This window comes from Scylla paramamosain, chromosome 31 (assembly GCF_035594125.1).
Source record: "Scylla paramamosain isolate STU-SP2022 chromosome 31, ASM3559412v1, whole genome shotgun sequence".
Classification (NCBI taxonomy): domain Eukaryota; kingdom Metazoa; phylum Arthropoda; class Malacostraca; order Decapoda; family Portunidae; genus Scylla; species Scylla paramamosain.
In genome coordinates this window covers 832,501-847,500 of record NC_087181.1, presented here as the reverse complement: position 1 = coordinate 847,500, position 15,000 = coordinate 832,501, and the positions used below count along the sequence as shown (strand labels likewise).

At 42.0% G+C, this 15,000-nt stretch overlaps 1 long non-coding RNA gene across 5 annotated transcripts in view; it reads right to left on the bottom strand.

The window, feature by feature from the left end:
• Positions 1-15,000, bottom strand: part of LOC135116364 (uncharacterized) — a 234,714-nt gene that overhangs the window by 107,699 nt on the left and 112,015 nt on the right. Inside the window, exon 5 of one of the 5 annotated variants that reach the window (XR_010276249.1) lies at positions 4,743-4,926. The exons of 3 other annotated variants lie outside the window; for them this stretch is intronic. This is a non-coding gene — a long non-coding RNA (uncharacterized LOC135116364). Of the gene's footprint in view, positions 1-4,742; positions 4,927-15,000 lie in introns of those variants that run through there. One more of the 5 variants, XR_010276252.1, reaches the window with a different exon arrangement.

Sequence of the window (15,000 nt, the reverse complement as noted above, 5' to 3'; positions counted from 1 at the left end):
GATAAGCGATGCGGCGATATGCGATAAGCGATGCGGCGACAAGCGATGCGACGATATACGATGCGGCGATAAGTGACGCGGCGACATGCGATGCGGCAATATGCGATGCGGCGATATGCGATGCGGTGCGGCGCTAAGCGATGCGGCGATAAGCGATGCGGTGCGGCGATAAGCGATGCGGCGATATGCGATGCGGTGCGGCGATAAGCGATGCGGCGATAAGCGATGCGGTGCGGCGATAAGCGATGCGGCGATATGCGATGCGGTGCGGCGATAAGTGATGCGGCGATATGCGATGCAGTGCGGCGATAAGCGATGCGGCGATATGCGATGCGGTGCGGCGATAAGCGATGCGGCGATATGCGATGCAGTGCGGCGATAAGCGATGCGGCGATATGCGATGCGGTGCGGCGATAAGCGATGCGGCGATATGCGATGCGGTGCGGCGATAAGCGATGCGGTGCGGCGATAAGCGATGCGGTGCGGCGATAAGCGATGCGGCGATATGCGATGCGGTGCGGCGATAAGCGATGCGGCGATATGCGATGCGGTGCGGCGATAAGCGATGCGGCGATATGCGATGCGGTGCGGCGATAAGCGATGCGGCGATAGCGTATAAGGATTTTATCCTAAGACGGGACGAGACTCTTCTGTAAGTGCCCCTGTCAGGGTGCGGGCCGCGGCGGGGCAACCTTCCACACCCTTACACGGAGTCGCCATGAGCAAAAACCCGCCACACGCCACTCCCCAAACACTGTCATGAAGTGCGCCCTCTTCTCCCCTAAAGGACGCCCTGTGTCCTGCCAGTGTCCGGTGCATGGCGCACAGCGTGCCCTCATCCATGGCGACCTGTTCAGCCCGATGCCATCACAAACAAGGAACCCGTCCACACCATTCACCAGACAATAGAAGGAGCCCTTATCTCCCCTTTAAGGACCCCCTCTTGTGGCCCTATCTAGTGGATGATAGTCCGTGTTTCCCTGCTTATGACAACTTCGTGCCTAGTGCAAGGGTGTGAAAGTGGACGACTATAATCTGAGGTGGAGGCAGTACAGGGGAAGAGGACCTGCTGCAAGGCCTCTGCCTTGGGCCCCAGACTGGACCAGGCAGCCACCTCCCCCTTCTGCACGTCTCCCAAGTCCGCCACGGCCTGCAACAAATCTTGGCCGAAATTTCACATCAACAACATTAAATTTTGATTCGAATAGAAAATCGTCACTGAAAGTTGAAAAATTACTTGGGTCGACGTGAGAGGAAAATTCAGCTGATTAGTAAGACGAGGCAAGGGAGCTTTCCTCTGAACGTCCTATATGCTTGCGGACAAAAAAAGTGTTGTGCGTAAACCAATACTGTAACTCAATATCTTCTAATAGTAGAGACTTGAAAGTAGTCACGATGGAGGTAAACTGTTTGGGAGTGCTGTGTTAAGGGATGCTGTGTGACGGGAGGGAGATTATTATTCCAAATAAACACCAATATCTTGTTTTAGATACTTTGAAATTACAAATAACTATAAATAACAATCGGATATGTTACAACGCTCAACACAGAAGTTATAGAAATTAAAACACCTAACTTTCTTCCCTTCTTGCAGAGCCAGCGTGGTAAAGCAAGAGAGAAAAAATAAATAAAAAATAAAATAAATATTCAGAACAAGCAAAGCGATCTGCCCGCCCTCTTTTTACCATCACTTTCCTTTATCTTTTCACTCAATCCTTCCCACCAATATCTTATTCCCCCCACCTTTAATCTTCTTATTTCCCCCACCTGTCTATCCCCTATATCCGGACACCGAAGGGACTGAGACAGGTTGAGGAGGATCAGCCACAGAACAAAGCCATGCATCACATAATCTGTCGTGCGAGGGTAGAGTCAAGCAGTTATCCATGTCCTCTTTCAGTAAGCGAAGAATTGGAAGGTTCTGACTGGAGAGAGAGAGAGAGAGAGAGAGAGAGAGAGAGAGAGAGAGAGAGAGAGAGAGAGAGAGAGAGAGAGAGAGAGAGAGAGAGAGAGAGAGAGAGAGAGAGAGAGAGAGAGAGAAGTAATACGGAATCTTTCTGCTAATCCTCTCTTGAAAAGTCAATGAGTAAAAAAAAATGTAAGATAAAAAACGAACCATTGAGAAACACGACCAAGGCTTAGATACGCGAATACTTCTTAACTTTCAATACTTCATATGCAAAAAAGACTGAGTGTCCGTCAAGTTAAGGAATAAAGGACTCTAGGAGGTACTGCAGTAAAAGTAGTATTAGTAGTAGTAGTAGTAGTAGTAGTAGTAGTAGTAGTAGTAGTAGTAGTAGTAGCACCATCACCACCATGTATTACTACTAGTATTATATTGTTACCATTATCATTCACTTCTCTCATCTCAGGCCACTATTACAGCCATTCATCCCAGGCACACACAATAAAGCCCTGTGTGTGTGTGTGTGTGTGTGTGTGTGTGTGTGTGTGTGTGTGTGTGTGTGTGTGTGTGTGTGTGTGTGTGTGTGTGTGTGTGTGTGTGTGTGTGTGTGTCGGTGCGCGTCACTCACGGATCACTTCTCCTTAGCCTTAGTGTGATCTTAGGATTCCCATGCGTGATACCTCATTACGCGGGCACACACACACACACACACACACACACACACACACACACACACACACACACACACACACACACTAATATATAGGCATAACTGTAATAGTGGTGGAAGTGATGGTGTAACAGTAAGTATAGTGGTGGTCGTGATGGTGGTGGTGGTGGTGTGTTGGTGGTGATGGTGGTGGTGGTAGTAGTAGTAGTAGTAGTAGTAGTAGTAGTAGTAGTAGTAGTATCAACAGCACCTGCAGCAGTAGAAATAGTAATAACAGAAATACCACCACCGCTACCACACACCACCACACACACACACACACACACACACACACACACACACACACACACACACACACACACACACACACTCCCCTCCAAAACACACACTCCCTCCCTCCTAGCACAGCAAGGCACGATATGAGAGAGAGAGAGAGAGAGAGAGAGAGAGAGAGAGAGAGAGAGAGAGAGAGAGAGAGAGAGAGAGAGAGAGAGAGAGAGAGAGAGAGAGAGAGAGAGAGAGAGAGAGAGAGAGAGAGAGAGAGAGAGAGAGAGAGAGAGAGAGAGAGAGAGAGAGAGAGAGAGGCAATCTGCTCAAAAAATACACTGGACAAAAAATAATACCCAGCTCTGTAAAATGACAAACGCAGGAGGGAAAAAGAATCACCCTAATTGTTAGTATATTATTCAGGCCGCCGGGAGAATGACGTCCATCTGAGGAAATGTATTTTACCTTATTCAGGGAGGAAGAGGAAACATTTAAGCCGAGCAGATAATATATATTTTAGTGAGGGAGCTTCAGATAGAGTGGAGGTGAGTCTATTACCTGCCTTTCCTTCTTAATTAGGGGATTATTTGGGAAGACTAAGAGACATTATTAAGGGAAGAGAAGGGAGGACGAGCAAGGGGAGACGGGGGGTTGTGGGGTAATGTGTGTGTGTGTGTGTGTGTGTGTGTGTGTGTGTGTGTGTGTGTGTGTGTGTGTGTGTGTGTGTGTGTGTGTGTGTGTGTGTGTGTGTGTGTGTGTGTGTGTGTGTGTGTGTGTGTGTCTTTGTGGTGTTATTATTGTTGATGTTCTTGGAGGTGGTAGTGGTAGTGTTAGTGGTAGTAGTAGTGGTGGTGGTGGTGGTGGTGGTGGTGGTGGTGGTGGTGGTGGTGGTGGTGATAGTAGTAGTAGTAGTAGTAGTAAATTATTATTGTTCTTGTTGTTGTTGTTATTGTGGTAGTAGTAGTAGTAGTAGTAGTAGTAGTAGTAGTAGTAGTAGTAGTAGTAGTAGTAGTAGTAGTAGTAGTAGTTTTATGTAGGAGGGACACCGGCCAAGGGCAACAAAAATCCCCCCCCCCCAAAAAAAAAGGCCCACTGAGATGCCGGTCCACGAATGATTAGTAGTATTATTAGTAGTAGTAGTAGTAGTAGTAGTAGTAGTAGTAGTAGTAGTAAAAGTAGTAGTAGTAGTAGTGCTGCTACTGTGATTTGTAAAACCACTGAGGAAAAATAGTACACACTGATTACTTTGAGTACAGACATACATACATACATACATACATGCATCTACATTATACCCGTGTATGTATACGTGTAGCGTGAAGAGCTACAAAACTCACCTCTGTAAAAACAAATAACTAAAAAATAAATAAATAATCACGGTACTATAAAATGCAAGACATATTCATGTGAAGGGAAAAAATACAGGGGTTTATTTCAATACTTTCTTTTTACAGCGGTTTTTCTCATCATTAAGCTGATTTTTCCTCGGATGTCACCCCGCGTGTGTTGCAAACAGCTAATTATGTATTATGTAGCGTTGGTGGTGGTAGTGATAGCAGCAGCAGCAGCAGCAGCAGCAGCAGCAGCAGCAGTAGTAGTAGTAGTAGTAGTAGTAGTAGTAGTAGTAGTAGTAGTAGTAGTAGTAGTAGTAGTAGTAGTAGTAGTAGTAGTAGTAGTAGTAGTAGTAGCAGCAGCAGTATTAGTAGTAGCAGTAGTTGTTGTAGCAGTAGTAATAGTAAGAGTAGTAGTAGGATGTTGATGCAAAGAAAAAAACTCATATTTGGCAAGAAAGGAAAAAAGAAATTCATATCACAGAACACCAAAACATTTAACAAACAACCTTTCACTTCTCTTCTTCACCTACACCCTTACACAAGTCACCAAGGACTCACGTGTAGACTTGATGACCTGTCGCAGCTTCCCTTGTTCTTATGTTCTGATTCCGTCCACTTAGCACGTCCTCAAGTGGGTGGGTGGACTGTGGCGGCTGGTGAGTGACATGCGACCTCTTCTGCCAATGTGCTACGTGAGGACTAACTGAGTGACTGACTTAATGCAACGCCACATCAAGGTCATATGGCGCCTGATGAGAAGTGGGATGAGAAGTGACGCCTGATATTGACAGATAGACACTGAGAGAGAGGGAAAGAGAGAGAGAGAGAGAGAGGGAGGGAGAGAGGGAGGGAGGGAGGGAAGGAGATAGACAGACAGACAGATAGATAGACAGATAGATAGATAGATAGATAGATAGATAGATAGACAGACAGAAGGAGGAAGGAAGGGAGGAAAGGAGAGAAGAAAAAGGAAAAAAGAGCGGAGGGAAGGAAGAGGGAAAAGGAAAAGAAAGGAGGAAGGAAACGAAAGAGGGAAGAAAACATGAATTAAAATTAAAGCAATGAGAGAGAGAGAGAGAGAGAGAGAGAGAGAGAGAGAGAGAGAGAGAGAGAGAGAGAGAGAGAGAGAGAGAGAGAGAGAGAGAGAGAGAGAGAATAGACAAACAAACAAACAAACAAACAAACAAACACACACACACACACACACACACACACACACACACACACACACACACACCATTATGATGCAGGTGAACAGGAAAGAAGTCCACCTTAATCAGCAACTCGATAACTGCACGAATAAATTACTTTCCTGAGTATTGCAAGTAATGAGTGGGCGGAGCGTCAGGCGAGGTGACCGGGGACAGCAGGGAGGAAGAGAGTAGTTTGTGGGAATCACTGTTTATTACTGATTAATGATACTCTTTTACTGCCGTTCTATTTCTATGTACAACGGGTACTGGCCAAGGGCATCAAAAGAGGTGTGTGTGTGTGTGTGTGTGTGTGTGTGTGTGTGTGTGTGTGTGTGTGTGTGTGTGTGTGTGTGTGTGTGTGTGTGTGTGTGTGTGTGTGTGTGTGTGTGTGTGTGTGTGTGTGTGTGTGTGTGTGTGAGCAAGAATCAGGTTTTGTTGAGGCTTAAACCATTCACTTCTGTGGTTTCTCAGGTTCGTATTGTAATGGTCTTGTGACTTTATGATTTTCAACAATAACAGTTACAGGAAAATGTGTGACCTGGTATTCAGTGTAGCTTTTGTAGTGTTTGTGGTGAATATTTATATCAGTAAAATTCACGGGGGCTACTGAAGTAAAATAACAAATGTCATTCGCAGTTAGAGTTAATAATACTTTTTACTCCTACGTTCATCTTAGTTAACATTCAGAGCAGCGTAGAAGTTAACTGTTTGCATGAAATTGCGGAAAAAGAGAAAATAGTAAACTAATTTTGTCTTTTCCAGAATATAGAGCTACTTATTAGACTGCCATTTTTATGTAAGAGTTTTACTGATTAAGGGCTACAAAAAAAAATAATATAAAAGGATCAATTCAGGTATCAGTCTCTCAAGAAGCCAAAAGGATTATACTAAACTGAAGCAGTGCCTTGAAACCTTCTTTGGAGAATTCAAGTCATAAAAAGGGGGAAATACAAAAGCAGGCAGGGAGCTCCTAAGTTTAACAGAAGAGGGATGAAAGATTGAGAATACTGGTAAACTCTTGCATTTGGGAGATGGACAGTGTATGGGTGAGAGAAAGCTGAAAGTGTTTTGCAGCGAGGCCACGGGAGGAGGCTAAGGCATGCAGTTTGCAGGATCAGAGGAGCAGTTAGGGTGAAAGCAGCGATAAATGACGAGTTCATTGTAAATATTAACTGTCTACAGGAATGTACAGAAAAAGAGGGAGAGATCAGGAGGTTCATTGAAGAGAGTGCAGTACAGAGGTAAGTGTAACGTAAGCAGATGATTATGGGAAAAAAGCGTCCAGCAAAGGGAAGAGATTAAAAGAAACTTCAGGAATTTTCACCACACACTCAGTACATGTCAGGATGTTAGCGAGTGAAGAGGTGAGTGAACGTAGCAGTGTAGTATGAAGTTAAAGTGGAACAAAAGGCAGGAGGAAAGGTAAGGAAATTATACTTTAAATGTTCCTGGCTGTGAAGGAAACAAAACTCGCTACACTATATAATGACATGAATAAATAAGTGATTTGTATTGAAACCAAAGAGACGAAACACAGCAAATTAATTAAGTATAAGAGCTCATAATATTCCTATGACCTTATTTTGGTGTGGCCAGACACGGTATTAGTGCACAGTCAATATGGAGCTTTTAAAAGATTGAACAAAAAGAGATGATAGGTGGGTTTATAAACTGTAGGTACGTTTTATAAAGGGACTGATACGTGTGAACCTACTGGCTTCTTGCAGTTTCTCATTTTTTTTTTCTGTTCTTATTTTCTAGAAAGCACGTGAGGTTGGAAGCTGTCGGGTGAAATGTAATGCATTTTGATGGCAAGTGCATAATTAAACAGATCTATAAAAAAAATAAGAAAAATCATGAATAAACAATAATGCTTTCAGTTACATGACTAGATAAAATAATTACTTGGTACTGCTTACAAGAGAAAATGAATAGTTATTAATAATTATTTACCTTGTGCTGCTTACTGAACAACACGCTTATAAAACATTAGCAATTCATAAGAGCCGAGAACTTGTGAATCGACAGAAAAGAACCAAGCAGACTTCGAAGTACAAGCGACTCAGTACTACCTACTCAAAGGAGACCATAAGAACATAAGGATATCATAAGAAATAAGGGAAGCTGCAAGAAGTGACCAGGCTTACACGTGGCAGTCCCTGTATGAAATATACCTACCTATTTCCACCTATCATCCCCATCCATAAACCCGTCTAACCTTCTCTTAAAGCTCCCTAATGTTCTAGCACTAACAACATGATTACTGAGTCCGTTCCACTCATTTACCACTCTATTTGAGAACCAATTTCTTCCTATCTCTTTCTTAAACCTAAATTTTTCAAACATGAACCCGTTATTTCTTGTTCTACCCTGGTTGCTGATCCTAAGAATTTTGCTTACATCCCCCTTGTTATAACCCTTATACCACTTAAAGACTTCTGTCAGGTCCCCTCTTAACCCACGCCAGTTGTATTTAAGAATGTATCAATTTAATTAATTGCAGAGGAGCACAAGAGATTATCAATTTAAAACATAAATAACATCAATATATCTTTACCTAAATGATAAACGAAGTTCCTCACTCAAAGAAAAAGCAATCATAATTAAGAATGTATTAATTTAATCCGTCAGAGGTATTACTGATTACTAATTCAAGGTATAAATGACGTATATACCTTTGCCTACAAAATACAAGAAATTGTGTACACGTCAAAAGAAAAGTTTCTGTATTTAGTTATGTATTAATTTAATCCCTGAGAAATATTACTGATTACAAATTTAATAGCATAAATAACAAAAATATACCTTTATTTGCAAAATTATTAAAAGCAAGCACTCGTTACAAGAAAAAAGCAGTTATATTTAAAAATGTATTCATTTAATCCCTTTGAAGCATTAGTGACTTAATTCTAAATACAAATGATATAAATAAACCTTCAACCAACAACAATAAAAGACTAAGCCAATACCTCGAGTTGGTCACAATATTCTCGGAGAAAAAAAAAACACAGTCAGTAACACAAAATGCTAATTCACTATTACTTTAAAAGAAAGAGAAATAACAACTTTAATCCTTTTAGCTGACTCAATAATACTCCCGGAAAAAAAAGAAACTTAATTATCATTGCAAAATAGGAATTCGCCTTTACTTTATATATATAAAAAAAAAAATACGAATAAAAAAAATTCACAAAGGCATTTAAATAAACAAAAAGAACCACGAGAGAGAGAGAGAGAGAGAGAGAGAGAGAGAGAGAGAGAGAGAGAGAGAGAGAGAGAGAGAGAGAGAGAGAGAGAGAGAGAGACGAAGGTGATAGGAACGCGAAAATATGCAAGATGGTAGAAGATGAGGTTGGAGGAGGAGGAGGAGGAGGAGGAGGAGGAGGAGGAGGAGGAGGAGGAGGAGGAGGAGGAGGAGGAGGAGGAGGAGGAGGAGGAGGCTGGTGTCATAAAATTCTGTTGTGATGACAGACAGATTGCAAGTTTTGATTGAATTCGAATTTCATGGCGGATATATTTCTTTTCTCTCTCTCTCTCTCTCTCTCTCTCTCTCTCTCTCTCTCTCTCTCTCTCTCTCTCTCTCTCTCTCTCTCTCTGTTTTCTTGGTTTCTCATCTCCATCTCATCTCGCCTCTATATTATCTCCCCTTCCCTCTCTTCTCATTATTTTTCGCTCTTTTTTGTTCTCTTCCTCTCTTTCTCTTTCTCTTTCTCTCCCCTCCTCTCCTTCACACACCTCGCTTCCTCATTCTCTCCTTCCCCTCTGCGCTGTTTTTCTACTTTCGTTTTAGTTCATTTGCATTCTCTCTCTCTCTCTCTCTCTCTCTCTCTCTCTCTCTCTCTCTCTCTCTCTCTCTCTCTCTCTCTCTCTCTCTCTCTAATGTGTGTTTGTGCTTGTGTGTGTGTGTGTGTGTGTGTGTGTGTGTGTGTGTGTGTGTGTGTGTGTGTGTGTGTGTGTGTGTGTGTGTGTGTGTGTGTGTGTGTGTGTGTGTAAAGCAACTACATGTACCAGAACGTCTACATAATGAATATTTATGAGCCTCAAGCCTCCTCCTCCTCCTCCTCCTCCTCCTCCTCCTCCTCCTCCTCCTCCTCCGCAAACTGTCCTCTTCCCTGTTCCGTCTAACTATTCTCCTTTAATTCTTCTTCCTCCTTTTTCTACGATTTCCTCCTCGTCCTCCTCCTCCTCCTTCTCCTTTTTCTCCTCCTCCTCCTCCTCCTTTTCCTTCTTCTCCTCCTCCTCCTCTCTCTTCCACTTACATCTTCATCCCAACCTTCCCAGTCTTCACAAGCAACGAGAAATAAGCAAAGCAATTCACTAAGTTGAGTTTATAAAGTTAGTGACGTTCGCAGTGAGGCTTTGTGTGAATAAGACGATGGAAATACTCCTAATAATAAATATTTATACTGTGGCTCAGTGGTAAAGTCCTGGGATAACTCTTTAATCTGCGTGGGTTCGAATCCCTTCTCGTCCTTAAGATCTTAATCGTCCCTTTACGCTCGTACACTTGTGAAATACGTGATGCAGTCTGGTTACTCAGTCACTGCTGTTTGTTTGTTGGTCAGAGAGACGTGAAGCTCGGTGAGGAAATACACTGTGCATTGGAATATATAAAGAGAAGCTGTAATATGTAATCAGGCCGACACGTGGCAGCCTCTATATAAGACAAGCCTATCTATATCTTTCTATCATCCTCTTCTGTTGTGCTGAGTGTGGAATAAGGTAGTGGGAGAAAACACTGGCTGAAGTAAATATCTCGCCATGTTTCATTCGTCTGTTGTACATATAAAGAATTGCAGTGTCCATAGAATTATATGTTTAGTGAAGTCAGCGGTCTAACCACATTTAAGAGCGGTGAACAGTGTGGCTTCGTAAAATATCGAAATTAAAAGAATTCTGAAAGGGATAAATGTATACAGAAATTGATAAGAAATTGATGAATATTTTAAAATCAAGTATAATCATTGCAGTTTATTTAATGATAAATAAAAACTTGCACTGTTTATCCTACAACTAGTAAACTTTGAACTCCCTGCTTGCTTCTGTATTTCCCCCTTCCTGTGACTTAAATCTCTCAAGAAGGAGCTCTCAAGACACTTATCCTAGAGTTCTATATAATTTTTTTGACATTTCTTTAGAGAGTGGCATACATGTGGGCCTTCTTTCGTTTTCATAATAATTCTCCTCCTCCTGCTTCTCCTCCTCGTCATTCTCTTTTCCACAGCCCTGCCTCATCTCCACCTCCGTTTCTCATCTCTGCTAGCAACGAGAACTACACCTTAGCCACAACAAAGGCAGGGAGTCATACATACGATGCAATAATCCAATAGCATTTGCTCCATTGGCCGGGGCACTTTTACCATCAGATTCCAGGAAGACATTGTAAGAGCAACGACTGAAACTTGGTGCCTCGTGTTGGCTGTAGAGAAGATGACAGAGACACGCCAGCACAAGTCTACACAAGTCCTGGTTTGATTAGAACGATTACTGAGACTTATTGAGAATGAAAGCCAACCTGACGAAGACCGACAAGGAGGTACAAGTTTGTGTTCGCAGAAAGTAGACGTAATGCAGACGCCAGTGAACTTGTTGTGTGTGGCAGTCAGTGTAACAAGGTCCCCGCAGCGGCATCAGAGGCAGCATCAGGGGCAATCGGGGAGCATCAAGCCACATAAGAAGCTAAATTAGTCAAGCTTTTGTAATCTCCTCCTACAATTATCTTTTTCGGAGAAGTGTATTGAGAGGGAATTTCTCTCTCTCTCTCTCTCTCTCTCTCTCTCTCTCTCTCTCTCTCTCTCTCTCTCTCTCTCTCTCTCTCTCTCTCTCTCTCATTTTGTCTAGTAAGGAACGAAAAAATCACCAAACCTAAATTGGCTTATTTTTGCAAGTCTTCCTTTTCTTTTTTTTTCTTTTTTCCTTTTTCCTTTTTTTTTTTTTTTGTTTTGTTTTGTTTTTAGGAGAGACATTCAATTGACCATTTATTCCTCAAACAGTTTTTGCTGTAAGGTCTTCCTCCCTCATGCACAAAAAATCCAACTCCTTAACATGAAAATAAATAAATAAAAGTTAAAATACTCGTACACGTGTTTATCAAATTAACAAACTTAACATCTCCACCATAATGATTTATCCTCATCATCACCATCACCACCAGCATCATCACAAACGCCTCTCTCACAGGTGAAGGCGAGGGAGTGCTAAGCCACTTGCCTCACCACGCTGGCTTAGCACTTCTTGGTTGCTGGATTATATTCTACCAGCCACCACTTCTCGCAGTAACTTCCGTGCGTATATGATTTTTTCTTCTTTTTTGTTGCCCTTGGCTGGAGTGTGATCTGCCTGGTGAGTAACAGCCTCGTGGTGCAGGGAGGGAAGGCAAAACATTATGGACTGAATCAATAGTCATCCATCACCCCAAAGTTCTTACGACATTAATGTGTTCACAGTCTAAACATAATTGTCCTTCAATGGGGAGCCACAAAGGAGACCAACTTAATTGTTCATATACATAAATCTCCCTGTCTTTGCCTAAAATCGCGAAGTTTCGGCTTCCCTTCACGCCTGGAGCGCCACGTGACATCATTAATGTGGCGCCTGCATAAATATCCCCTTAATTTTAGATATTTTTCTGGATTGGCATCTTCAGAGGACATTTCTTTCTCCCTTTTTTTTTTTTTTTGTTTCCTTTGACTAGAGCCCCTCTTACATTTAATAAATAATCCACCTATTTTCACACCTGTTATTAAGGCAAAACAAGTTTATAATTACAGTAAGTTATCATTTCCACCTGGCTAAATCCTGAAGTAGTTACATTCAAATATGACTGATCCGTGACAGAGACGTGACGGACTGACGCCTCGCTGCGTGCAAATATAATAGACAATATCCTGCCTGTTATTACCCTCGCACCTCACCGCTCCTCTCCTCGCCATGGCTGCACGCACTGCCTCGCCACAAGACTTTCACTGTGAATCCCGCTTCGGTATCAAGAACTGCGCATTATTACCGTAAAACTCGCGTATTTATCATGAAACCTACTTCGTTATCGTAAAAACTGCTTTGGTATCGTAAAACCCGCTACGTTATCGTGAATTCGGCTTCGTTATCATGAAACTCGAATCGTTATTGTAAAAACTATTTCATTATCGTAAAAATCCGCATCATATCGTAAATTCCGCTTCGTTATGGTGAAAATTCCTTTATCATCGTGAAATCCGCTTTGTTATCGTGAAAATTCACATTCATACCGTAAATCCAGCTTTGTTATGGGGGAAATCTCTTCATTATCGTAAATCCGCTTTGTAATTGTGAAAATCCGCATCCATATCGTCAGAGCCGCTTCGTTATGGTGAAAATCGCTTCATTATCGTGAAATTCGCTTCATCACATTCTGGAAACTCTGGGAAACTGATCTGAAGGCGACGCAATGACCGTGACAGCTTTCCTCCCAGACTGAGCCTCTCTCTGTCCACACTCACGAAAACACGCCTTGCCAATCGCACCAGGATGATCACCAAGGCACAGATGGTTTGGGCCATCTTGATTGTCCCTGATTGTCACTTGTATCTGTATAGTTGTATATGTTAGTGTGTATATCCATGTGTACCTTTATTTTCTGATTGAAATGATTAACAAAAAAATTATATCCATCGTTGATATCATCATTTGTATATCAGTTAATTCAAATAATGTGCATATGTTTATTTCCTTGTTCATTTAAATTATTAGTTACTGGAATTACAATCATGTATAGAGCAGATATTTCCTTCCGTTCATCCTGTGAAACTTTACCTACGTGTGTTTTCAAATACCGTTGATGTCATTACTTATACATAAATTCATTTAAATACATATGCATCATTTTTTTTCTCATTTATTTCAATAGTTAGTTACTGGAATCACAATGGCGTAGGGCAGATATTTTCTTTCATTCCATCCTGTTAAACTTTTCTCTGTGTTATTTCAAATAGACACACTACTCTACGTTAATTATTTCATTATTAAACATCTCTTCCCATAACCACCTACAGTTTTATGCACTTACATACACTTATCCTTGTACTGTAGCCTCCTAAATACTTCAGCAGCTTAGGAGAGACAAAAAACACCCTCTTAGTCTCTCTTCCTTTGTGTGTCCTTACAAGCAGATTTCTTCCAGTGGTGTGCATTCCAACAAAAGACTATAGAAATGAGAGGGCTAATCCTGTCACCAGTTCTTTCAGGTAAATGTGTGAGGCAGGAGTCTTTTCGTTTCTCTGTTCTTTCCCAGACTAATAATGCTCAGGTGTGGAAGAGCTGTGTCGCATCAAGGAAGAGACGCCTTTATAACACAAATAAAATACGTAACTTTTATTACTTTCATTTGTTGCTGTTGCTCTGTCCTATTCTGCTTCTCTTTGATGCTTTGACTGTTCGTCTTCGTTTTCTTTCTTCACCTATTCTCATTTTCCTTCTATGCCTTGTCCTCTCTTTCCTTCTTCTCCCTCTTCCTCCTCCTCCTTAACCTCTTCCTTGCTCTCATCACCTTCCTCTTCTCCACGACTTTTTCTTGGTAGAATTTCTTTCCTCCTCTTCTTCTCCTCCTTAACCTCTTCCTTGTTCTCATCGTCTTCTCCTCTTCCACATCTCTTTCTTGAATCTTACTGCTGTACATCCTCTTCCTTGTACTCCTCCTCCTCCTCCTCCTCCTCCTCCTCCTCCTCCTCCTCTTCCCGTCTCCCGGCCAGGAGCAGCCATGTGCCGCGTTTCATAATATATATTTACCCCAAACACCGTAAAAAATGGCGTCTCTCACTTTAATTTAATTTCCAGGCCAGGAAGGACGCGGCGTCTGCTGAGGACTGCATAATGCCCCTCCTCCTCCTCCTCCTCCTCCTCCTCCTCCTCCTCCTCCTCCTACTCTTCCTCCTCCTCCTCCTCCTCCTCCTCCTCCTCCTCCTGCCCCTCCCCCTCCTCCTCTTCAGCCACTTCCTCTCTCTCTCCTTCCAGCCACCTCTGTATGATGCTAATATTACTTAACCACTTCCTTCACCGCCTCCTCCTCCTCCTCCTCTTCTTCTTTTTCCTCTTCCTCCTCTTCTTCCTCTTCTTTTTCCTCCTCAGCCGCTGCCGTGTAATATTTAGCCTCTTTATCCACTTCCTCCAACACTTCCACTTCCTCCTCCTCCTCCTCCTCCTGCTCTCCACCCGTCTTTCTTAAAATATTTACGTTATTTACTATCTTCGTCTTTTTTTCTTTTTTTTTTTTTTTTCTTTTCTTCCACTACTTTTTCTTCGCAGCAAAGAACGTGATGTTCTCCCTAGTAATCACAAGTCGCTGCTTCCAATTTCCGTAAAAACGCACCATAACTAACCTGAATACTGTCTTAATACAAATAAATAAATAAATAAATAAATAAATAAATAAATAAAACAGGTCTTAATGAACTAAACTTATTCGGTCTTATTAAACGAATGATACGAGTTGATAATAGAAGTGCATGGAGTACTTGAATGTCTCTGAAGCATTACTAAGAATGATTACAGTCCATCTACTCAAATACAACAAGAAAAATTAAGAACCTCAAGAGAACTGTGAAAGATTATTGTCACGCGCCAAACACTTTTTCTTCAATCAGATCTTTAACTTTT